Source organism: Gigantopelta aegis, chromosome 9 (genome assembly GCF_016097555.1).
Source record: "Gigantopelta aegis isolate Gae_Host chromosome 9, Gae_host_genome, whole genome shotgun sequence".
Lineage (NCBI taxonomy): Eukaryota > Metazoa > Mollusca > Gastropoda > Neomphalida > Peltospiridae > Gigantopelta > Gigantopelta aegis.
In genome coordinates this window covers 72,323,790-72,346,329 of record NC_054707.1, presented here as the reverse complement: position 1 = coordinate 72,346,329, position 22,540 = coordinate 72,323,790, and positions in this window count along the sequence as shown.

The following is a 22,540-nucleotide window of genomic DNA, read 5'->3' as shown; positions in this document are numbered from 1 at the left end:
AGACCACTCGACTCGACTCCCAGCCCTAAAATATACATCAGTCATGGTGCCCGCGCCGATTTCCCCCCGCCTGTATAACAATGCAACTCTATTTAAGGCGTAATGGACCGAAATTGATTAGATTAAATAGAAATTAAAGCACAGAATTTTAAAAGGTTTTGGTTGACCAATTGCTGTGGCCCTTGGCCGTCGCATCTGTTGGGCCAATCTGTTGATTATTCATGCGAACAACATTTATCAAATAAGCACGGCTAGTTTGTCGGTGATTAATTTGGTCATATATTGTTCGGGTAAATGATCTTACATCTGCGAGGTTACAACATACAAAGAGCAGTTTCAGTGAGGCAACTGCAGAAAGAAACGTTTTAATCAGCCATAAAGCACATTTGAACTTTATAATTAATATGTTTTTCATTCACACCCCTCTAAAATACCCCCCCCCCAAACCTACCCCCCCACCAACAAAACAATCAATAACAAAAATAAAAACACAAAAAAGAAGAAAAACAGAAGAAATAAATAAAATAAAGCAAAAATCCTCTTCAGTAAATTTATAGGTATATGTTTAATTTAGAAAACAAACAAACAAACAAACAAACCGACCAACAAATAAACAAACGAACAAACATGCAACAGCAACACCATCAACAACAACAACAAAACTAAAATTCAAATATGTAACGGCTTAACAAATTAATGTTACTTTTTACGTAATCAAACCTCAAAAGAGTAAATTCATATTTAAAAAAAAGTATTAATAAATTAAAAAATATGTTTAAAGATAGCAAACTTCTAGAAGATCTGTGGGAAAAGGCTCGCTTGATGCACCGTCGGTCTAGGATCGATCCCCGTTGAAGTGTTTTAGACATTATAATATTTTAGTACTGTTTGAGCTTTTAATTAATTAAATAATAAACACTAATTTGTTTGCAATGAGGTAGTGTTTTCCTATCCTTTCCTTCCTTCTTTCTTTTATATATATATATATATATTTGTGTTTCTTTTTTTAAAGAAGAAAATAAAATAAAAACAAAGAAAAAGAAAGAGAGAAAATTAAAATAAAAGAAGAAACCCCCTACAAATCTCCTACTCACAAATCCAAAATTAACATAAACATAACACTCATACGTATACACTTTATATCTGGCCAGTAAATAAATAAAATAAAATAAAATAAATAAATAAATGAATGAATGAATGAATGAATAAATAAATGAATCACAAATATTTCTATTACTGATTTATTGATCCATCAGTTTTATGATTAAATCAATCTGTCAGGCAGAGAAAAGCGAAGTTTTAAAAGTTATTATTATTATTATTGATAATATTTATTATTTAAAGACATATCCTAGAATATATTTCCGGCGGGTTACATTCTGTCACATTTGAATATTTTGAGATATATTGCTTCAAACCAACTAGCGTTGTCAGTTGAGAGCACTCGCTATAATTAATAGTCACATAATCCTCACGACAGAGCTGTATTTTTCACAAAATATATTCTGACATAGAAATTGTATTGAACTGCATGGACTAATTAATGGTTTGATTTGATTTCAACTTATTTTCGTGCTTATATCCAATTAAGGTTCAAGCACGCTGTCCTGGGCACACACCTCAGCTCTCTGGGCTGTCCAGGACAGTGGGTTAGTTGTTAGTTGGTTAGTGGTTAGTGAGAGAGAAGAGGGTGTAGTGGCTTTACACCTACCCATTGAGCCCTTAAGAACTCACTTTGGGTTGGAGCCGGTACCGGGCTGCGAACCCTGTACCTACCAGCCTGTAGTCCGATGGCTTAACCACTGCGCCACCCAGGCCGGTCATAATGGTGGTGTGTAACGAAGTGAATACAATGGCCAATCCATTCTGTATAATAGTCAGGTGGCTTAGCGACTTTAATGTTACATGGCGGACAAAAGCACCAAATTTGGTATGGTGCTTCATTTGGACCTATCAACTCATTTCAGCCTAGGAGCCATCTTGACCGTTTTGGAATTTCCAAGATGGCGGCCAAAATCCAAAATGGCTACCACCTAAACTGAAATATGTTATATTCTTGGCTATAAATGTCATAGATGGACAAATGAGGTTTCAAATCAGGGTTTGTTCAGGTCAATGAATCTGATTCCGAGCAAAATATCTTGCATATTTTATTCACTTTCAAGATGGCATCAAAAATTCAATATGGCCGCCAATGAAACAGAATAATCACCGATCTCTGGCAGTCAGTGTTACAGAACAGAAATTCTGCTGTGACAGAGCTTGATCTTGAAACAATTACCTTTAAGAAAATAACCTATAGCCAAAGTTAGTTGCTAATATCAGCACATATGGTTGCATTGGATAACATCACATGGAAATCTTAAGGTTAATCTTAGAAGGCTAATTTAATGTCATCCTATGATTTGGTACATTTACAATGGCAAAGAGCTGTGCAAGGGAGATTAGCTTTGCTACACTTGCACACTGTACAGTTTCGTTTACAATCACATTTGACAAATTCTCTGCATGCACGAGAAGCTTCAGGAACTGTTATCCAGACAGGTTCCCAAAACTTGCCTACTTTTTTCCACCCATATCCATCTGGACTTGGAAGCTTTTGTTGAGCTGACATGCTGTTAGCCCAGATGCCAGCCTGGTACACTGCCCTGTTTGTGTGCTGCAAAAGTGCATTCTGAGTAAGTGGAATTTTGTCTACAGCTTGAGTTTTCTGGGAGAAAAGATCCATGCGTGCACTGTTTACATCAGTCATATTACTTGTTTTGTCATAAACTATGACAACTAGTCGCTCAATCTTCTGGAATATTTCAGAGTCCAAATCAAGATGTTGAAAGGGATGTGTGGCAAGATGCAAAAAAACATTTGTGATAGTATCATATGCATGCCATGCTTGCCAGAATGATTTCTTTCCCTTCCCCCGAAATGCTGACGTGGTATCACATCCTGTGAAGGCATGAAACACAGGCAAGGATCTTGATTTAGGTTCACCAATGCGTGCACAAATAGTATTGATATTGTAATGTGTATAATTTTTCCCCATTCCGTAGGCTACCCAGAGGTTTAAATCCGAGTTAAATTCTGAAAGGTCATGAAACATACCAGTCAGGACGACAACGTCTTTGTCCACAGTGCGCACTTGGACAGTATTGGAACCATTTTCCAGTGCATGCCTCACGTGAACCACGATCCTTGTGTCAGCTTCTTCGTGATTGCAGCTAGACATTTCAGTCTCACTCCCAATACATATAACATTCTCTCCAGCTGTAACATATACTGAACTGCCAGCAGGACAGTTGAACTCTGCCATCTTTGAGGAAAGAAATTCAAACAGTTCTTTCTTGTTGATTGAGTCTCGAAGGAAGTCATGCCAGTTGGTTGGCAGGTTGGTGTCACTAGATACTTTTCTGCGCACACCTTTCCCTCGTTTTCCCCTGGTTGACTCTTTCAAACTATCTGGTCTGTATTCGTCCCATACAAGGTCCAGTCGTTTTGCTGTCTGCAGCTGTCGTTCCAGGTAGGGAATGAAAACATTGTCTGCATAGTCATGGAACGTTCTGACATTTGTTACAGGTAAGCAGTGCACTATCACAGCACCATCCAGGACTTTGCAGTCAAAAGCTGTAGGTGGCTCTGTTTGCGTTGGTTCTTCGATGTATTTCAACTGGCATTTTGTACCTGGTAGGTTCAGCTTGCCAAAGTCAGACAAGGAAGGAGGGTATGACTGAACCTCATGTGCAAAGAATTCACTGATGTCACCATTCTGTTTTGTAAGGAGATGTATAACTGTCCGAAGAGTGCAACATTGTTTTGAAGAACTTTTACTTTCCTGCCATCCTTGGATGTAGCTTTGACTTTTGTCGAGAATAATGGTAGTGAATTCTTTGAAATCGGATCATGTATGGAACGAGTGTGATCCACAAGGACTGTTTTCACGTACTCCTGATACATTTTTTTTACCGATGTCTTCCAGTGTATGGACTATTCACTATGACCTCACTTGTGCAGTTACGACTGTCAAGAGTTACTAACTCAGGATAATCATCTAGGAAGGGATTTCCCATCCTATTTATGACTTTACAAAGGCTATCAACCTGTCGCTGGAATGTTTTCTGTGCTGTCAGACCCTCTTCATGATGCTCATAATTTGTAGGGTTGTCCAAATCATCAGAAGGAATATACTCATTCTCGAACTGCTTCATGAGTCTGGCAAATTTTGGTCCAGAGGTCATCCAACGTCTGAAGGCAGTTGGATTTTCAGTTAGCCCTACAACACCACCAGAACCTTTCACAACTTTATTTTCCTGTTCATGCGCTTGATCTATGGGGATAGCAGAGAATCTGTGTGTTGACTTTGAGATTACCCAGTGATGATGAGACTCAAACTCTTCTCTGATTGATTTTGGTAGAGATTCCATGTCTCTGATATGGACAGACAGCCACCTAGCATAGTTCACGTGATCTAACGCGAAAAACACATGCATGAGCTCCTCTAGAACACTGATGTACAGTGTGAAGTTTCTCTCTCGGTGAGCTCTAACAAATATGAGAATGAGGATCTCATATTGTGCAATCAAATCCCAGAATTTGAATGTGGGACAGTTTTTACACATTCTCTCATGCCAGTTATTAAAACTGTTATCTTTCAAATCACTTGAACTCTTGTTGAATGCCTCATCCATAAGCTTCTGAAGAGCTAATAGGGTAACTTGGTGAGCATGTCTAGTTCTGGTCAGGTGTGCTGCTTTCAGAAATGAATCAGCAATTCCAGATGAAGCCACCTCAGCCTCAGTAAGAGCTACAGTCCACCCAGAACCTTGTAACAGATTTCCCAAAGTGTTCCATAGAGCGATCTCAATGTGTAGTCCACCCATCATAACTACATGCACCTTCTCACCATATGTGTCTGGCCATTTCCACTGAATGTACTTGGCAAGTGCAAACAGGGGTTGATCAAATGTAGACACAGGGATTTGTCCTGGATTAAGATACTCTGTTGCCTGCCTTTGAACATCCATGCCATGTTTAATCATTGCAGGTGTGGCTGACTTTTCATGAAACAGAGGAAGCAATGCACACACAACTGGCGGCTCTACCATTGTTTCTTGCTTAGAGGCATGATAGGCAGACCATGTTAGCAAATTCTCTCTACCTAGTTCAGTATCACTGACAAGTTGAAGACCATGTTTTATCCAGTCATATTCGTCACGTATGGCTTGTGGTAAAACAGATTTGATGGTCTGAACATTATTCTGTGAAACAACAACATTGATGGTCTTCGGCGAAACAGCAGGAACAGAAGCATAACTGGCTGGAAGGAAATGCGCCTGTGATCCATCTGGTGGTATTGTAACAGGTTGCCTCCTCACACCAGATTCACTCTCATCAGGGAACTGGAAAAGACTTATTCCTGTACCGTGGAAAGATGTCAAAAAGTGTCCAATTGGGTGTTTTCATGACTATCAGGATCTTCTGTGTTCTGATATGATGTGACAACATAATTGAAAGTGTTGTTCCTACAGTGCAACCTGATTTAATGTACACCTCAGGAAACATCAGTGTTATGCAAAGATGTATACAAATGCAATGTATCATATTTAAAACAAATAATAAATATAAATACTACTCTTGAAGATACATACTATGGGTTGGTTGTGTATGTCTAGCTGTATATGTAGTGTGTGCATGCATAGCCAGAGTCTCTCATTTCCAATAAATAATTACCTTAAAACTCATTTATTGCAGTGACCCTGTGGTTTGAAAGACTTTAATGGGCATATGATAAGAACTTCACTAGAAAAAAAGCACATTACATGTGGTATCTGAAATGAACACCACTGCATCCACAAATAGTAGTAAATTAATGTGGTACACATCATGGTGGGGAAAACCCCAAGGTATGGACTATGCTTGGATGTCAAGTCACTGAATGCAATATTATCAAGAGCTCCTACAGTAAAGAGACCTTTCCGAAGAATAGTCGGAACTACTGCACCATCATCTTCAAACCTCTGGCATACAGCTGTAGCGAGCCAGTCTTCAATCTGCATCACTCTGTCGTAGGAGACACTAATACCCATTTGATGTAACTGTTGAATGATTTTCTTGCTTCTAGTCAGTACATGTATGTTGATGCCAATGTAAATTGGTAGCGGAGGTTCACGGTCTAAAGTGTGCCGGACCTTTACACGTGAATTAGATTTCCTTTTCTTAACACTGTAGACAATAGTTTGTCCAATAGTTAAGCACACTTGTGAATCATGACTCTTGATCTTTCAGATTTGGACCATTGAGAATCATGGAAACTAGAAATTTCAGACTAGATGGTAATGAGTTCTCCTGACAACCTGGTGGAAACTGGCCAGTGAATTTGAATCCTTCATGATGAAAGATATCTTTTCTAACAATTTTTGCTGCATGTACCAGGGCATCTTCAGAAAGATTGCGCTTTTTCAGAGCATCTTTTATCATGTCTTTTATTCCCTCTTTGAATATCAAAATGGTGTTACGTCCATCATGTTGCACTTGTGCATCAGAAAAACGTTCAAGTATTTGTTCCTTCAATCTGGTTTTGTTAACAGTCTTTCTCATATTCAGTTCCTTCAGACGATCTGTATACAGTGAATGCAACTCAGATAATTTGAAGAGGAGGGTCCCAGCATTAACAGACATTTCAATATAACTAGTGAGTTCAACAAATGCTCTAGATTCATTCATTATATCGTCAGTGTTTACTGCTGGCTGCTGTGACTGCCTTATGTGACTGCGATACCGATTTCTAAGGTTAGTTAAACATTTTAAGTGATACTTTGCATCCATAGCTATCAGATCCCCTCCGACAATCCTAGCAAGAAGTTGTTTATCTTGCAGTTCGTTGATTATAGTTCTTATATTGACATCCATATCATATGTTGAAACCTTATGCAGGTCACCTTCATCAGTGCCTTTCTCACAAAAGAGACATTGTCTAATCATGGTTATTGTTCGGCGCTTAATTGCATGCCTACGTTGTTCACTATCATCTGGATTCGATTTCTTTCTCTTTCTTGCTCTTGCTAGTTTGTCATTGTTAAATTTTAAATGACACGATTTATGCCAAGATGCAGAATTGTTCACAAGATTGTCAACATTTAGATCACTCCGAAACTTCAGTTCAACTGGTAGCTGATCAATCTCACGGAACTGTTCGACATTTGTCAAAAATGACTGATAAGCGGATGACTTATCAACACTTCGTCCTGGACTGAGAAGTGGACATTTTAACTGTTCATCTGTTTCTTGTTGGCAGATAATGCAGCGACTAAAGTCTAGCTCCATGTTAATTTATCTGTAAGAATATAAACATTTAAAATTATATTTTATAAACGTTTATCTTATCATTATTTTAATTTTCATTGGGGCCATATTGGGTTTAGGATGCCATCTTGAAAATGAATTACCTATACGGGATTTCGTGCCTGGAATCGGTTTCACTGACCTCAAAAACCTATGATTTGAGACTTTATTTGTCTAAATGTGATATATAGTCAGAAATATATGACATTTCAGTTTCACAGGCGGCCATTTTGGTTTATGGCCGCCATTTTGGAAAATCTGAAAAATTCAAAATGGCTCCTAGGCTAAAATCAATCTATAGGTCCATGTGAATCTCCACACAAAATTTGGCGCTTTTGTCCACCAAGTAACATTACGCCTAAAAATTGTCGCTAAGCCACCTGACTATAACTGCTGGTGTTGTATATATCCCTCCAATTGGCTCACCCTATTTTAAAGAAAATACATTTGATGTTCTTGAAAATGAGATTTTTCAAAATGTGGAACCTGGAAAACCCATGCTTTTAGTGGATGGTTTTAATGCAAAAACAAAGTGTTTACCAGATTACCCTAAACCAGATGATAATTCTATATATATTGAAAATATTGATATAGAAACTTTCTTCAATGATATATCAAAGCTTGATAGTTTAAATACCGTATACCTAGAGACCGGGCAAGCAAGGATAATGGCATGGTAAATGGGCATGGTTTTAAACTTCTAGAATTGTGCAAATTACATAATATATATATATATATATATATATATATATATTGTGACGGTACATGCTCTTAATTTCTTTTCGCCTGTGGCGATATTAATTGTTTTAGAGGGTCGTGTGCACTTGTTACGTAATACTTCTGCGCGACGGTCCTCGATCGGTACGCCTAATACACACCCTTAGCCAGATGCGGAGGCCAAGTGGCGAGTAGTTACGTAATACCTCTGCGAGTGCGCTTTTTACAACCGTGATTTGGCGACGATGGCGTCAGTAAGTCTGACGATCAGAGAGAAAAAATACCGCTTGGTCGCGGTGGGAATATCAGATGATAGGGGGAGGTACCGCCTTGTACCCCCAGGCGAATTTCTGATTTTATAATAAATAGCTAGTTTTTTAGAGTTATGAGAGAAACGAAAAAGGAAGCTTCCCGGGAACGTAGTCCGTTAGGACTTGGTAAATATTATTTCTGCTCTGTGTATAACCTTGATGTGATTGATGTGACTTTAAATATTTTAATACTGTATTATACCAATATTCTTTAGACAGTGTCTTCGGTCATCTGACGAAGTAAATCGTAGTCTTACTGTTCTATATTTTATACGAATATTTGGTAATATAAACCTTAGCCAGTAATCCTAGAAGACCTAGGTAAACTGTAGGTTATTGTCTTTATTGTGATAGGTACCAGTATTAATTCTGTGTTACAAGGTTACTGAATGAGTAGTTAGGGTTAATTAAAAATTAACCCGTTAGGAATAGAGCTGTAATTCCTTTATTAATTAAGTTCCCCTGGAAGCGTTTCTAAATTATCACACGTTACTGAACGAGTAGTAAGGGTTAATTAAAAATTAACCAGTTAGGAATGGTGTTGTAATTCCTTTATTAATTAACTTCTCCTGGAAGCGTTTCTCAATTATCACACGTGTGGGTGTTGTGTCACGGTGAAGTGATTCGCATATTGTGTAACTAGACACCTAGAGATTAACTAATTAAGTGATCAGTTCTGGGTTGTTATTATTGTTGTTATTACTTAACTACTACGGCTGTACATTTGTCAGCGTAGATTAATACAGATTCCAAAGTGTATTGCTTTTTTGTTGTGTTTCTAGTGAACTAAAAGTGCTATAATAATATATACTTTATATAAGATCGTATCTCTGATCATACCTAGACGAGCCATACTAGGGTTTAACCGCCTGTTACAGAGAGATCTAATAGATATACAGTTAGGAGAGATATTTTGATAATCGTGTTTTATTCAGTTACGGGTATTATAGAATCCCCGTGACATATATATATATATATATATATATATATATATATATATATATATATATATATATATATATATATATATATATACACACTAAATAGTAGATACCGGAAAAGATAAATATGTAGGTGATGTAACTAGTAAAGACTGTAGTCTAATTGATTATGTTATTGGTTCTCATCATATTTTTGAAATTGTTAAAGATTTTGAAGTCTGTGAATTTGACCCCCTTTTCTCTGATATTCACTGCGCATTAAGGTCTGTACTTACCTGTAACAGTAAAGATAACTCGAATAGACACGACACAAATAACGAATGTATAGATGAAGAAACAATACCTGTTAAGATACGTAGATGGATTCCCAATAAACGCGAAGCATTTATTAATAACACTGATACAAACCGATTTCAAACAATCTCAGTAATTTTAGACAATGAATCTGTTGATAGCCAAACATGTGTCAACCAAACAGCCGCTACATTGAAAAATCTATTTTTAGACTCTGCTGCAATAACTTTTGGTCACGAAGTAAATAATAATGAAACCATAAACAGAAAATTTAGCGAAGACGAAATTAAAAGGGCCATAAATCAACTGGAAAATAACAAGGCGGCCGGCACCGACCAAGCAATTAATGAATATATTAAATCTACTGCTGACTTATTCATTCCAGTCTATGTTAAATTGTTTAATACAATACTAGATCATTCTGTTTTCCCAGACGAATGGCTTAAAGGTACAATTATCCCAATCTATAAAAATAAAGGGGACCGTTCATTACCTGAAAATTATCGACCCATAACTTTACTCTGCTGCTGTTCTAAATTATTTACAACTATACTGAATAACCGCTTAAAAACATTTATTGAAGAAAATGATATTATGAGTGAAGCGCAGTCAGCTTTTCGAAAAGGATATTCAACAATAGACCATATATTTACATTACATACTTTGATAGATATTTTTAAAAAACAAAAACAGAAATTATTTTGCACTTTTGTCGATTTCCAGAACACTTTTGATATGGTATCTCGTACACACTTATGGCATAAGCTACTGGATTATGGCATAAACAGTAAATTTTTTATAAAATTATCTACCAAATGTATAAAGGCATAAAATCATTAATATATGCAAACAATCAGAAATCTTCATTATTCCCATGCAACAACGGCGTCCGTCAGGGTAAAAATATATCCCCAGTCCTATTTTCCTTGTATCTAAATGACCTAGAAAAATATTTAATTAATTTTGGATGTAGAGGAGTTACCCCCATCGATGAAAACCAACAAAACCCGCTCGACATCGGCATTCACTTACTTTGCTTACTTTATGCAGATGATACTGCTATACTAGCTACCAATGCCGCTGATTTACAACACACACTAAACGTATTCGATCAGTACTGTAATAAATGGAAACTAAAGATAAATATCTCAAAAACTAAAGTTTTAATTTTCAATGAAAATGCAAGAGATTATAAATATACTTTCAAAATTGGAAAATATGTTCTTGAAAATATTGAGGAATTTAAATACCTTGGGGTCACTTTTAGCAAATTAAATAATTTTAAAACGACCAAGACCCAGTTAAAACCTCAAACAACTAAAGCTATGTATTTTGTATTGGCGAAATCTAAAGACAATAATCTATCGATTGAGTGTAAACTTAAAATGTTTGAATCAATGGTTCTCCCAATCTTGTTATACGGTTGCGAAGTTTGGGGATATGGAAAAAACGATATATGCGATTCTGTTCAAATAAATTTCTTCCGACACATCTTGCCAACAAAAAAATCCACCCCATTATTTATGTTATACGGAGAATTGGGGAAAGTGCCCGTGGAATTAAATATTCAAAGAAGAATGATTGGTTACTGGGAACGCATTATTTCAGGGAAACAATCAAAATTATCATTTCTTCTATACAGATTTATGTTGACAGATCATGTTACAAATAGAATAAATTATAATTGGTTAACTAGTATTAAAAATATTTTGGAGCATTTAGGAATGAGCGATGTTTGGATATCACATACCTTTTTATCGTTAACTTGGCTCTCACAACAAATTAAAATTAGGCAAAATTATCAATATTTACAAATATGGAATAATAGCATATCAATGTCATCAAGAGGCAAAACCTATCAACTTTTTGAAGAAGAACTCATTTTTGAAAAATATTTAAATATAATTCCCGAAAGGTTGTGGAGATTAATTATAAAATTTAGAACGTCAAATCTTTATTTACTTATCGAAACTGGAAGGTGGAATAACATATTATTTGAAGACAGATTGTGTACTTTATGTGATGAAAGTGACATCGGTGATGAATCCCATTATTTATTTGTATGTACATTTTTTTCATAATTCCCGAGTAAAATGTTTACATCCCTATTATTATACTAGACCAAGCACCTACAAATTCAAAGAACTAATGAGCAGTAAGAAAATAAGTGTATTAAAGAAGTTGGCAAAATTTATAAATGTAATTTGCAAGGTTTTTAAACGTCCTGGTAACTGAATAACTCATGTCACAATCAAAACTGTTTCCTAGCTATATTATAATTACAATTACAATTCTTCTTCTTCTTCTTCTTCTTCTTCTTCTTCTTCTTCTTCTTATTATTATTATTACTGTACCATGTACTACCATTACTATTACTACTACTGCTACTATTACTACAACTATTATTATACTACTACGACTGCTACTATTACTACTACTATTATTATACTACTACGACTACCATTACTGCTACCACCATTATTATTATTATTATTATTACTACTACTACTACTACTACTACTACTACTACTACTACTACTACTACTACTACTACTACTGTTACAGTTATTATCAATTAATATCATATACAAGTAAATGCATGTATTATGTATTATCATATGTTATTATTTTATCCTCCTGTAAACCATTTTATCACGTTTATGCTATTTAGTATGTATGTTCCTCTAACGCCGTTGTGGAACGGCCCGAGTGTAAAGTTCTGTTCTGTTAACATGTAGCTCTTCCAGAGTGATCTAAATACTGGGTGGAATAGTGATGGATTTTATTTGTAGTCTGCTTAAAATAATATGATAATATGTATTTTATAATTAAACTAAACTAAATTTATTATTCGAAAAGTGAGTTAAGACATTTGGATTTGCCAACGGTTCGAGCACGGTACTACACAATCACTGATAATCGTATGAGTTTCAACCAGAAAGCAATAAAGCTGCCATGACAAAATGGATATGTAGGCAGCAAAAAGCGAGGAATTAGTAATGTAGATTGCACTTTAACCCCCCCCCCCCAAAAAAAAAAAACCCAAAAAACCCCCCAACAACAACAAAAACTCCCAAAAAATAAACAAACCCCCCCCCCCCCCCCCCCACCATTTAGCGGTCATAAAAATAGAAAAAAAATCCTTGAACAGAATGCCAATGACCCATGTTGGACCATACATGTTTATCCAATTGCGCTAGAGGTCAAGTGTTGCACCCTGGTCTTTGGACAATAAACCACAACAAGCAAAACTATCTGAAGAATTAAAAGTTTGTTTTGTTTAACGACACCACTAGAGCATATTGATGTATTAATCACCGGCTATTGGAGGTCAAACATATGGTAATTTTGACACAGTCAAAGAATTGAAACCCGCTACATTTTTTCATTAGTAGCAAGGGATATTTTATATGCACCATCCCACAGACAAGATAGCACATACCACGGCCTTTGATATACAAGTCGTGGAACACTGGTTAGAGCAAGAAATAGCCCAATAGACCCACTGACGGGGATCGATCCTAGACTGACCGCGCAACAAGCGAGCGTTTTACCACTGAATTAAGTTTATACACTGTTTATCTTGCAATTGAAGAGCTTATACCGGGGAGACTGTTTGGACAATCTTGAATCATTTGTGTTGAAAACGAACGACCAATACGGAACATATGTCATCGGATATAGTCATCTCATCAAACTAAAGAGTTGAATACTGGGTTAATTTCATAGATACATACTTGTACTCCAGGCCATCAGGTAGTCCTCGTTTGAAAGATAATCTCAGATCTGCCTTATGTAACGCATAAGGATATGACGCTGAAAGTGTTGCTGTTCACCTCTCCTGAAACGCAACTATTGTTTGGATGAACATGGTGACACCAATTTCCACAAAACTGAATGACACAACCATGAAAGCAATCAAGGTTACCTTTGACAGCACTGCTAATATATTAAGGAAAACGTACCACTAAGCACATCCCAGAATAGAAAATACAATTACTCTATCTCTGGTAATAAAGAACCAAGCAGCAACTGGCTTGTAAGCGGAGTCACCTGTGTCATGTCTGGAATCAACTGTACAACAAGTATCGTAATCTGGTATCAAATATTGTGTACCCTAAGACCCAAATGTTATGGTAGCAGGTCTACAGTTTTGCATACACTGACACGAATATAGGATAATTGTAATACTGTTTTAGTAGAGACGCCATTAGCAACCATCAGCAAGACGAATCCGAAGGTCTTCAGCCACAGGCGTGGGGAGGGGGGGGGGGGGGGGGTGGTGGAGAGGAAGGGAGGGAGGGAGGGAGGCCTTATGACAATGCTCCCCAAATAAAGAATTTTCCCATCACCTCTTATATTTGTCTGTTTCCCCACAAGGCGTGTAAAAGCAGGAATTGACATACTCAGAGACATTGCGGTTGTCCCCTCCCATGTCGGTGGGCCCCCCAATATAAAATCCTGATTATGGCAATATTTACTGCTAAAGCAATCAATTGCAACATACAATTATTTTACTTATACATTTCACTTCAAAACAATTAACAAAATATGAAATACACAATAGACAACATAGCGATTTATCCATGTTCCGATTAAGTATAGTTTAACACAACCGTGCACAATTTATACATTCTGATCGGTCCTTAGGGTAACACAGTATATTATAATTCTTGACGTGTGATGTTTAGTATGTGAAGCATGCATCACATATAACTATAAAATAGGCTGAATCATCAAAATTCACTTTACATATATTTGATGCAAAAAGGCAGTGAACTGCGTGTTAAGGACACTCTATGGTAGTCGTGAAGTACATACAATACACAAACCTGCTTATGCATATTACATGTATAAGAAAACCAAGCTGATGGGTCCCTAATATAAAATCCTGATTACGGCAATGTTTACTGCTAAAACAAGCAAAACATTTATTTTATTTCACGACACCACTAGAGCACATTGATTTATTACTCATCGGCTATTGGATGTCAAACATTTGGTAACTTAACATATAATCATAGAGAGGAAACCCGCTACATTTTCCATTAGTAGCTAGGGATCTTTTATATGTAAAAACAGGATAGCACATGCCACGGTCTTTGATATACCAGTCGTAGTGTGCTGGCTGGAACAAGAAATAGCTTAATGGGCCCACCGACGGGTATCGATCCCTGACCGACCGATCAATATATATACATTTAATTTCTAGAGCTATAAATTTCTCTTGAAAACAATTAAGTAAAATATGAAATACACAATAAACTATATACTGACACACAATGAAAACGCAAAACATATTTTTTCAATATTTTGTTGTGATCAATGAAAAATATATTTATTGGACTTAAAATAACAATTTATGAGAGGAGGCCATTGATTGGTACTTTTGTCTGGGTTTTAATTCTGGTTTTTGTTCTCGTTACACATAAAATAGCAGAAACACACAAAATGGTGTGAAATGCGTTCACTACATGCTCAATCATGCTGCATGCAATGCACGTGAAATGCCAGTATGTGGACACGTAACGGTGTCATATTCCTCGTACACGTTCATACACGTAACGGTGTCATATTCCTCGTCACATTAAGAATGCCACGACTCAGAGAAGAACAAAGGAGCGAGCGTTGGGCATGGTTCAAGGGGGACTTCGCAAAGTCAAGTTTCTAGGACCTTCCATCAACAATTGGACGACTTGTTGAACGTCATCAACAGACCGAGAGTGTCCGTGATCGACCTCGACCTGGTCAACGTCCCGTTACGACCCCACGCCAAGATCGGCAGATTCGACGACACCACCTTCGTGACCGGTTCAGAACTGCGACAATGATAGCAAGCAACACGACAGGACGTCATGGAAGGCCTATCCATCCGATGACAGTCATCCGTCGACTCAGAACGGCTGGACTCAGATGCAGACGCCCGTACAACGGTAACATCATAACACCGCGACATCGTGTTGCGAGACTACAGTTTGCTCTCCAGAATGGTAATCATCCACCAGCCTTTTACCGGAGCATTGTTTTCTCAGATGAGTCCCGTTTCTCTGTCTCCTTTGCCGATGTGTGTACAGGAGACTCCATGAACGGTACACTGACGGATGTGTGAGGGAACGTGATCGGTTTGGCGGCGGTTGTCTGATGGTATGGGGGGCAATCAACTGTGATTTCAAGAGTGATCTCATCATTGTTCACGATGTCCTTACGTTATGTTGACATTATTCTAAGACCAGTTCTCCAGCCACTTTTGCGCCGTCACCGAAGACCAGGAGGTCCCCTTTTGTTTCAATAAGACAATGACCGTCCACATACTACAAGAATTACCCAGGCATTCCTGCAACAAGCCGGTATCGCCGTTATGAACTGGCCCGCCGTTTCACCGGATTTGAACCCAATTGAACACATGTGGGATGAGTTAGGCTTATTTGAGATGTTTGTGCCAATCCTTTTCCCCGTTGTCTTCACGCATGCTCACGGGCCAATGGTGGATACACCAGATACTGACCTTGATGGGGGGGGGGGGGGGGGGGGGGGGGGGGTGTTGAACTTTTCGATTACGAATGCAACTCGATTACTGATGATAACTGGCCATGTTTCCATGTGAATGTATCTCATGAATACCAGTCATTAATGTCATATTACATTATCCATCAATTCATTAACAGTTTGTCGTTATTTGCAATAAAAATTTGTTTTTGCGTTTTCATTGTGATTCAGTATATATACAGATTTATCCATGTTCCGTCTAAGTATAGTTTAAGCCAACTGTGCACCATTTCGGGCCTTCGCGAGTCCAAAATATTGGACTCGAGTACCGAGTGTCAAACTCGACCCGTACCCACCATTTACACTAGATGATAATGAGACTAAGCAATAAAGTAAAATAGCATTACGTATCTTAATCCCAACTTGAACATAAATGTGATATCATGCCATTGTATTGCCTTCCACTCATTCTTTCCATTAGGCTATTTCTCGTTCCAGCCAATGCACCACGACTGGTATATCAAAGGTCGTGATATGTGCTATCCTGTTTGTGGGATGGTGCATATAAAAGATCCCTTTTCCTCTTTAAGACTATATGTTAAGATTACCAAATATTTGACATCCAATAGCCGATGATTAATAAATCAATATGCTCTAGTGGTGTCGTTAAACGAAATAAACTTTCGCTTTTTCCCCGCACATTCTTATAGCCCTACATATAATGTAACCGAAGATGCGCATAGGGCAAAATGACGTGAACAATATAATTAGCTCTTTCTTGCTAAGGGGGCGGGGCGTAGCCCAGTGGTAAAGCGCCCGCCAGATGTGCGGTCGGTGTGGGATCGATCCCTGTCGGTGGACCCATTGAGCTATTTCTCGTTCCAGCCAGTGCACCACGACTGGTATACCAAAGGCCGTGGTATGTGCTATCCTGTCTGTGGGATGGTGCATATAAAAGATCCCTTGCTGCTAATCGAAAAGAGTAGCCCATGTAGTGGCGGCAGCGGGTTTTTTCTCTCCATATCTGTGTGGTCCTTAACCATAAGTCCGACGCCATATAACCGTAAATAAAATGTGTTGACGGCGTCGTTAACTAAAACATCTCCTTCCTTTCTTGCTAGAACTCGAGTACTCGTAGATACCCTAGCATCATTTTTAAAATTCTGATCGGTCCTTGAGGTAATACATGTATATAATCCTTGAAATGTGATGTTTAGTATGTGTAGTATGTATCACATATAACTATAAAATAGGTTGAATCACCAAATGCAGTTAACATACATTTTTATGACGGGAAATGGCAGTGGACTGCGTTTCTATGACAGCCGTAATGTACATACAATATAGTAAAGTGCTTACACATATTATATTTATCAGGAAACCAAGCTGGCTGAATCAGAAGACATTGCGCATTTACACACGTTTAATTTATCAACACTTCAAAGATTATGCAGGAAACTGTTAAAGACGGCCATTTTAAAAATGAACTATGTTGGCCACACCCACATTTTAATATCTCACGCTTTATTACTATTCATGGTTCACAATGTGTATTTCTAACGTTCGGCCAGGTTGAAGAAAAGAAAAGAACAACAAAAAACAAACAAACAAACAAACACCCTCCCCCCAAAAAAAAAAAAAAAAAAAAAAAAAAAAAAAAAAAGAAAAAAAAGAAGAGAAGAACCCCCCCCCCCCAAATATTGGATGTTACTTTTAATGATAAGCAGGTCGTGGTGATCTAGGGAACATTTAAAACACTTATGCTAGCTTAAGACTACCAACTGTCACGACGGAGTTAGCCAACTCGACGGTTGCGTTGTAATTCTCCCAATGCCGACTCAGATTAACAACTAATCGTTGTATACGACGAGAATCGAGTTGTAAGAGTGCTCAGACTAGCAACTGGACAGTCGTAGACGTTTAGAGATTGGGGTGGCCAACTACGTCGTGGTAGTTGGTAGGCTGATACTAGAATTAGTTCCACAAACATTTGTCACGAATCCTTCATAATCTGTAACCTACTACTGGGGAAATATTACCTGTTATTGGCAATTGAATGGATAAATTAATACATTTTAATGTCACAAAATGCCAAGATCTGTGAAATAGATGTCCTAGACATGTATAACCAGCAAAAAAACATACAAAAACCCCTCCAAAACCTCCCCAAAAACCCCTAGCAAACAAAACAAAACAAAAGAACGTGTCGCCGCTATTTTAGAAGTTAATGGGTTTTTCTCACTTTCACAAGTGTATATATTACAAATTGCACCATAAGGCCATTACTCCCCCCCTCTAAAAAATAAAATAAACATAGCAACCCCCCCAAAAAAAAAACCCCCCAAAAAACAACCCAAAACAAAACAAAACCCAACAACATCCCCACAACAAACCACACTAACAAACACAAACACCCAACAAACCCCAACAAGAAACAACGCTTCCAAAAACCCAGATAGTTTAAAATAATTGATTGTAAGGAGGCTGTGTAACTTTTAAAAAGGGTATCTGCGGTATTTAGAAAGGGTATCTGCGGTTGCGGTACAACGTTTGAAAAGGACATCTATAGAATTGAAAAGTACACCAACATGCTATCTAAATCGTAATCGTCCACAGAAATATTACGCTTACCAAGATACTGCATGTTGCCCACAAAAAACTAATACATGCAATCGTATTCATATGCTAAACACTGTTGTTTGGAGGGCACTTCAAATGTCCGGAGGTTGAGGTTGGCACACTCCTCCCACAAATCCCTCAGTTTTGAATCATCATATTGACTGTGTACATTTTAACAGGATCATCAGTCGAATGAAAGCAAATTTCCGGAATTTTTTGATATTTTCATTTTTAAAGTGCATTCGCACTTTTCCAAAAATAATTTTAAGTGTGAAAATAGAAAAAAGAAAAGAAAAAAGAAAGACAAAAAAAAAAGAAAAAAAAGAAAGAAAAAAAAGAGAAAAGAATAAAAGATAAACAAAATCAAAAACAAAAGAAAAAGAGAGAGAGAAAAAAGAAACCCACCAGTTTCCCGAAAAATAATATAAAGTACGTGAAAATGCCATTTTTGATATATATTTACAAAATAACAACCAATAAAATGAGGGATTAAAAAAAATTCATGCAATATAGTACAGAAAAAGAAATGGTGGACAGCGATTAGGTAAATAAATAAATAATAAAAAATAACAACATAAAAAACCTACCCATGATATTCAGGTTCAATTCCGGAATTGCTAATATGGGACAATAATTCCAGATTTTTCAAAAAATTCCACAAAGTTGGTTTCCCTGGTTTACCTTTTGCTTCAACGTGATCTTTTCGCTCAAACAGCGTAAAATTAAATACATAGCCATGTTTAAACAAATCATTGTACAGACGAGCATAATCCGAACAGGTGCGCCGTCAAACCAAGTTTTATAATCACTAATACCATCAACACCATCTTCCAAGTTCTATTTTCGTAATGGTTTAAAATCCAATTTCTCCTTTTCTCTCTCTTTACTAGAATACCCGGATGTTTTCTTTTCAGATTTACCAGAATTTGTTTCTGATAGTGTGTTTGTGTATAAGAACGAATTACAAAGCACCCGTTTAACACGACGGTTTAAACAGAACAAAGTTGAAGCGTTCAACAGCGTCCGTAACCTACCCTTAGGGAGTTTAAACGCCCCTCCCCTTTCTTTTGGTTAATCAGCTGAGTTATTAAGAATGAAAGGGACAACCTGTGTTTTATTTATCATGGTGAGAAATTGTGATTTATTTCAACAGTTGAATAAACAACAGTTTGTAACCTATTTCATGAAAACAACAATCTGTAGGGCGGAATGTAGCCCAGCGGTAAAACGCTCGCTTGATGCGCACTTGATTTGGGATCGATCCCCGTCGGTGGGCCCATTGGGTTATTTCTCGTTCCAGCCAATGCACCACGACTGGTATATAAAAGGCCGTTGTATGTGCTATCCTGTCTGTGGGATGGTGCATATAAAATATCCCTTGCTGCATTAGGAAAAATATAGCGGGTTTCCTCTGATGACTACGAGTCAGAATTACCAAATGTTTGATATCCAGTAGCCGATGGTCAATTAATTAATGTGCTCTCGTGGTGTCGTTAAACAAAACAAAACAAAACAAACAAACAAACAAACAAAAACAATCTGTAATTATTCGTGTAAGTAGCCGATGTGTATTTTTGTGCTGGGGTGTCGTTAAACATTCATTCATCAGATTCATTCAGATTCTTCATGTAAGTGATCAGTTGTAACCTATTTCATGAAATCCACAATTTGTATTTTAATCCATGAAAGTGACAACCTCTACTGTACAAAAACATTAACCCGAACATTTAATTAAGTTTTCTTTAATTTATTTTAAATATTTCAATTCGAATCTCGTTATTCTGTGTGTCTACTAATTCATGAAAGTGACAAACTCTACTGAACAACAAATTAACCCGAATATTAATCAAGTTTTCTTTATTTTATTTTAAATATTTCAATTCAAATCTCGTTAGTTTTCGTGTCTACTAAAATTAGCAATGTCTTATAAAAAATTTAGGCTCATTTTGATAGTCTATTTACAGAATTAATTTTATAATGAAAAACAAAATAGTTTTTCGCGTTTCTGTTGCTGTTCAGTTTATTACATGAAATGGACAAATTGTAATATATTTAGACAATTACAAGTTGTAATGTGCCTCATGAAATGGACAAATTGTAATATATGTAACTAAAATGAAAAACTTTGTGAAACCGACAATGGAGCGACAATTTACAATTTGAATAGAACCCAAATTGCCCTGAAAATGCATCTTTGAGTATCTTTATTTGAAAATATTTCGGGGAGCACGCCCTGGAACCCTTTACAGATCTGTTCAGCAACTCGGCTCATTTTCCTTTGAAAAACTGAAATTGCCCTTTTAGGAATTTTGTAACCCCATAAAGCTTTGATCAAACTACCCAAATGTTAAGCCCACCAATCAATTCTGATTTCGCCAGTTTACCTTTTGGCAGATCCAGAAGAGGAGGTCGGGGAGGGATCACACGACCCCTCCGCCCGTTTGAAATGCCATTTGTTAATGACTTTTTTTATATTTTAAATTCATCCTCCGCAATAGAAAACACAAAATATTTTGGGGAGCATGCCCCCGAACCCCTTATAGATCTGTTTCCCTTTAGTAGCTCGGCTCATTTACCTTTAACTAACGGAATGCCATTACTGTTGTCTAAATATTCTTGGAACGCTGCCGTGTTCTCCGCACAAGTAGGCTAGTCAGACACTATATAATTATTGTATGCATGTCTGAATTGTATGCATGTTAAGGTAGCATCGACATCCAGTCTGTAACACGTGTCATGTCACGTGACAAAAATCGTGAACGATAGCAATGAAATAGACAATAAAACTAATGATCAAAGTCAAGGAAGGAAATGTTTTATTTAACGACGCATTCAACACATTTCATTTACGATTATATGGCGTCGGACATATGGTTAAGGACCAAACAGATATTGATAGAGGAAACCAGCTGTTGCCGCTTCATGGGCTACGCTTTTCGATTAGCGGCAAGGGTACTTTTATATGCACCGTCCCACAAACATGATAGCACATACCACAGCCTTTGATATACCAGTCGTGGTGCATTGTCTGGAACGAGAAATAGCCCAATGGGCCCACCAACGAGGATCGATCCCAAATGGACCGCGCATCGAGCGAGCGTTTTACCACTGGACTACGTCCCTCCCCGCTACATTTTCCCATCAGTACCAAGTATCGTTCATATGCACTTCCCCACAAACAGGACAGCTCATACCACGGCATTTGATATACCAGACATGGGGCACTAGTTGCGATGGGGAAAAAACCCGCCGATGATGTTCGATTCTACGATCCATGCGTCTCAGATGAGCGCTTTACCGACTGAGCTATCCCCCACAACCAAGAGTCCGTCAGAGAAGGACGAACCACCGACCCACCATACCACAAACAGGTGTTTACGACTGAGTTGTAACTCCACCCCAACACAATAATTAAACAAATATAAATAAAAACATGTAGCAAAAAGGCAACGAGGTTATGCGATATTCTTTTTATTCAGCACTTTACAAACCCCACGTGAAATATGGTACACGCGAGTAATAAATAACATATCTTTCACTGTAAACATATTAATAAGCTTTATACTATTGATTAGTCATATACATATAAGTGTGTATGTGTGTGTGTGTGTGTGTGTGTGTGTGTGTGTCTGTGTATATGTTTGTATATGTGTGTATATGCGTATGTATAAATACATGTGTGTTTGTGTATGTGTGTGTGTGAATGTGTGTGCGCGAGTGCGCGTATGCATGTATGATTGTGTGTGTGCGCACGTGCTTAGCGTGCGTGTCCATATCCAGACTAATCCAGCTTACACCACCACCCCCACACGCCGTCAAATTATTTTCAGTTGAGTATCT